The sequence below is a fragment of the Aquarana catesbeiana genome, linkage group LG06 (assembly GCF_042186555.1).
Source record: "Aquarana catesbeiana isolate 2022-GZ linkage group LG06, ASM4218655v1, whole genome shotgun sequence".
NCBI classification, from domain to species: Eukaryota; Metazoa; Chordata; class Amphibia; order Anura; family Ranidae; genus Aquarana; species Aquarana catesbeiana.
This window is the reverse complement of record NC_133329.1, coordinates 394,777,786-394,782,762: the sequence shown is the minus strand read 5'-3', so window position 1 is coordinate 394,782,762 and position 4,977 is coordinate 394,777,786.

The window sequence follows — 4,977 nt, the reverse complement described above, 5'->3', positions numbered from 1 at the left end:
GCCCCCAAGTGACCTTTATGCCATGCCCTACACATGCATACCTATGTGAGCGCATTTCTATTTTTCAATAAATTGTCACACTTTTTATTTTGAAGCTACACTATGGTGTTGCGCAGTTGTTTCTTTAGTTTTAAACTGGAAGTATGACTAAACTTGTCTGAAAACATGGGAAGTGTGAAGAACTGAGGGGACGAAGCAGAACTCCACTTCCCAAAGTGTGCGCATATTGGCAGCTTCTCACAAGCTGCCTCCTTTATTGTGGGACATACCCATTTGCAAGATGTTGTACATACACGCAATCTGTAAGAGTGTCTGCCAGAGACCCATGGAATGTCTGCGCATGCATGTCTGGAACATGCAAACACACGCCAGGGGCATTGTCTGTGGGATTCATGGCATGTCTACACATGCGCCACATGTAGGTAGGTTGCCTACAGGAGTATGCATACCTCCCAACTTTTTGAGATGGGATAGAGGGACATCTATTAGCAAAAGTATGCAGGCATAGGACACACTAGGGGGTCGACAGATTATCGGAGTGGCCAATTATCGGGGGCCGATATTCCCATTTTTCAAATTATCGGTATTGGTCAGAAACTTACCGATACTGGTCAGACCTCCTCCCCGTCCCCGCACGGCGCTCGCTGCAGTCTCTGCCAATCTCTGTCAGCGGAGCGGCGTGCCATCTTCTCTCACTGCCCGCCTCACATCAATGCTTTTCTGCCCCTACAGCAGGGACGCAAATTCTGCTCTTGACAGAGCTGCAGCTGCGGGCGAGCAGAGAGATAGTTATGTCATCTCTCACCGCTGGTATGTGGAAGTTTACCCACTCGGATGCCGATGGGGAGAGGCTGCCAGAAGTAGTGTAAGTAGTGACATGCTTTATCTGGGTGGCAGGTGACAGTGGCATGCTGCATCTGGGTGGCAGGTGACAGTGACATGCTGCATCTGGGTGTTAGGTGACAGTGGCATGCTGCATCTGGGTGGCAGGTGACAGTGGCATGCTGCATCTGGGTGGCAGGTGACAGTGGCATGCTGCATCTGGGTGGCAGGTGACAGTGATGTACAGAATATCGGCACCTGATATAGGCTATCGGCCTGAATGGCGACCTAAAAAAAAAAAAATGGGTATCAGTCCTGAAAAATGATATCGGTCGACCCCCTAGGACACACCCCCTGGCACGCTCCCCAAAAGAGAATTAAAAAAAAAAAAAAAAAATTAGGTAGACCCACAAATGTTTTTTTTTTTTTTTTCTCCTACCACTAGTATTCCTTTATATTGGCTTTTGAAATATATAAATGCAGCAATTTAGAAATCAGATGAAAGGTTTAGCACGGGGAAACACTTTTTTGAAAGATAAAAAGTGCATTTAATATACAACTATATAGATCAGACCAAAATGAGGGACAAATGAGGGGGAAAGAGGGACTTTGATCCAAATCAGGGACAGTTGGGAGCTATGGAGTATGGTTTTAGTTAGTTGCAGGCCCAGGCAAGGGGAAAGAGTTAATGTGCGTGCTGCTGTTCCTGGGCTTTTTGGATCCAGCCTACCTACCTGTGATATAAATATTTGGGGGGGGGGGGGGCTGGGTTCGTGGTTCTCTGGCAACATATGGAGCAAAACATGCTGTGATTCGTGTGGAAAACTGCTGCGCCTTGCAGTCCATCAGAGGCACCGGGGATCCGCAAATCAACCAGCTCTTGGGGAATCCCAACATGGAGCTACAACCTTGTAGAGGTATGCCTTGGCATCCAGCTAGGAATAGATTAGGTTCTTCTTATGTAATGTGCATTATGGACTGTAGTGCTAAAAGACTTTAAGTAAAATTGTACCAACTGATCTGAAGTTATTCAAAGGGGTGCATGTTGGTTCAAGAACCGGGTCAGTAAAGCACGAGGAGTAAGAAACTCAGCTACTACAAAAGGTCTACTCGACAAGTCAAGCAAGAGGGGTAATGTAGTTGCTATGGGTGATCAAGAGCAAGGTACATTATAGCCAATCGTGAAGCGAGGTACCTGAGTAGGTGACAGGTCCACCGGTACCATTGGGGGGGGGGGGGGGGTGGTGGTGTCGATGTTCTGGCTGTGTGCATGGTGGGACCCTATTCTGTTACTGGGATTGAGGTAACAGAGGTACACTTGACTGGTGGAGAGGGCACAGGCTTGGCAGCATCCCACCTAATCCAACTTACATCAAGTTAGTGTGTAGTGACAAGGGACCATGTGATGGCTCTCCTCTAAGTCAGGGAACTACCTTAAAAGATCAATAAAGGCAAAACTTTTTTTTTTCGGGGGGGGGATAGTGTTTTTATTGCTCTGTGTCCCTGTTAAGGAAATTCACCCTCTCTATATGTCCCGTTTACCATTATCATTGAAAGTGACATTTTTAATTTTAGGTTGTCAAAAAGTAGAATAGGAGAAATCTTCCAATTGGGGACCTGGGTGTCCCCAAGGAATTCCCTCAATTTGCAGGGATTTCCTCACTTCCTGTATGGCTATGGGACAGGAAAGTAAAAGGGAAATCTCCCCAATGGGACACAGATGGCGGAAAAAAAATACATCTGACAGAGGTTATAACCCTCCCTTGCTCCATCCAAAATGGAAAAGTTTTGCCTATAGTTCTACTTTAACGTTAGACTTTCACATGATCACAATCTGTCTAGTCCCGGGCATTGATGATGGCGCTCAGGTACCCTATGTGTAGGGCGAGTGGCCCTGCTCCCAAACAATCATCTGCAATGAAGATGGCAGCACAGGAGAAGAGGCGTGAAGGGAGAACTTTTGCTTTGAACAAATCCAGGATAGCTCCATAGTATAGAATATTTTTTTTGGTCAAGACACGTGTTGGGTCAGGCAGACTGAAGTGAAACCAAAAAACTGAGTAGACGAGAAATAAATAAAAACCACACTCAGTTTTTTGCTTCCCTTTTACTTGTTCTGAAGGAAATAAGAAATCTTTAAAAGCGAATGAGCTTTCCTTCTTAGAAGTGTCCCCATTGGGGGGATTTCCCTCACTTCTAATAGGGAGAACTGTAAAAAAAAAAAAAAGTAAAGTTTACCATTTAAACGGGATACCCATGTTAAAGTTAGGTGTTCCAGTATTAGTGTCTATCCTTTGTATTTCTTGTCACCCTAAGGAAGGCAGTCTCCCAGAGGCCTCAAACCAGCATAAAAATTTTTTTTTTTTTAATCACATGTTGAAGACCATGAGCAATGCAAATGAGTAATAATGCATGGATATTATAACCAAATGGTGAGGATCAAAGATCCCCCCAAACTATTTGGTTATGGAATCTATGCATCATTACTCATCCTTTTTGAGCTGCTCATGGTCAACAGCAATGTTATTTTTGCACTGTTGTCAGGGCCGGTGCTACCACTAGACAGCCGCCTAGGGCACCCGGCTGCTGGTGTTCCAACTCTCAGCAGGCACCCGCAGCTCCGTTCGCACATGGTGTCAGAGGTGCAGCAGTGGCAGAGGACTGTGTCCCGACTGGAAGCAAACATCCCCTGCTGCACCACTGCGTGCCTCTGATCCGTCATCAGTGACCTGTGATTGCTGTCTGATGTGACCAGAGCCAGCTCTGCCAATCTATGATTCCTAATCATGTGTCCCTTGGTCCCACCCCATCAGAGGCTGCTCTTCCTTCTGGCCTTTCCTGCACACTGGCAGTGTCACTCACGTGCTACAGCACCTGGCTGCGCTCTCAGGCTAGGCGACAGGTGGAGCCTGCCTGGAGTAGGCACCGAGGCAGGCAGTTTAAAATTGTTCCTCGGACAGGGTCATGTCAGCAGATGGATGCAGAGTCCCAAACCTGGCGAGTGAACTATTGTCTCTAAGATTGCAATATTGCAGATTCGCACATAAATGTATTTGGTGTGTAAAGACTGCTCTGTCCATGTACCAAGGGGTTGGGTTCTCTACCCCCACCTGGTAGGCTGCATTTGATGGGCGCTTCATTAAAGAGGTGGGGGGGTATACATGGGCAGGGCAAAGGGGTGGCCAAATAAGGTTTCGCTTAGGGTGTCAAATCCTTGCACCAGCCCTGACTGTTGGCATTCTGTATTCTGCTATTCAGCATTCATGGTTTTTTTTTAGCCTTTTATCAATTATGTCAAAATATGGCACACCCCACACCCAAGTTCTGTTTCTCTCTCTCCCCCCCCCCCCACAAATTCAGCTTGTTCCTTTTGGGTATACTATGATTATTTCATCAGTCTTTCAGACAATAGTGTGATATGCCTCCCAATTCTTAGATTTGGCAACAGCTCTACCAGAGTCCTCTTCATGTGTCACACCAATGGTCATGGAGTGCAAAAGGAAAGTCACTGGATTAACTCCATACTTTTGGATCCTACCAAAGCTTTTAGGCACCAATGAAGGGGCTATGTGCCCGAGCCCCTGAAAATACATTGCCCGTTTTGGGTCACTTTAGTACAAACTAGTTAGAAACATGGATGCCAGTCTTCCCTTTTTCCAGACTCCTCAGCTTTGTGGCAGCCTGTCTATTATGAGTCTCTCCCCCCCCCCCCCCCCCCCATGCATCTGGCCCCCCTAATCTACACGCAGGGCACTAGACACATCGATGCCAATGTTTGTTTTCTTAAGCACATGATTAGAGCCAGAGGAACTAATAGGCTTCACAAGAGGGTGGCCTCAGGGCACAAAAACTGCACCCTGAGCACACCCACTTGCGTGACAATAGCAAATTAATATTTGCTATTGTCTCACTCATTCTCCTCTTGGCCAATCAGGAAGCCTCCCATTGGCCAGGCCTGTCCAATAAGACACTTACTGTTCAGCGAGGAGAATGATCTATTCCCATCATGGTCCCAAAACATGGAAAAAAATAAATAAAATTCATGCAGTCAATTTCTGCCCAAAACCCAAGAAGCCAAATTTGAAGTCATCAAGAAATAATCCAAACTCCCTCCCAACATGCTGTAATGCACCAAAAAGCCACTCGAGGCCTGTA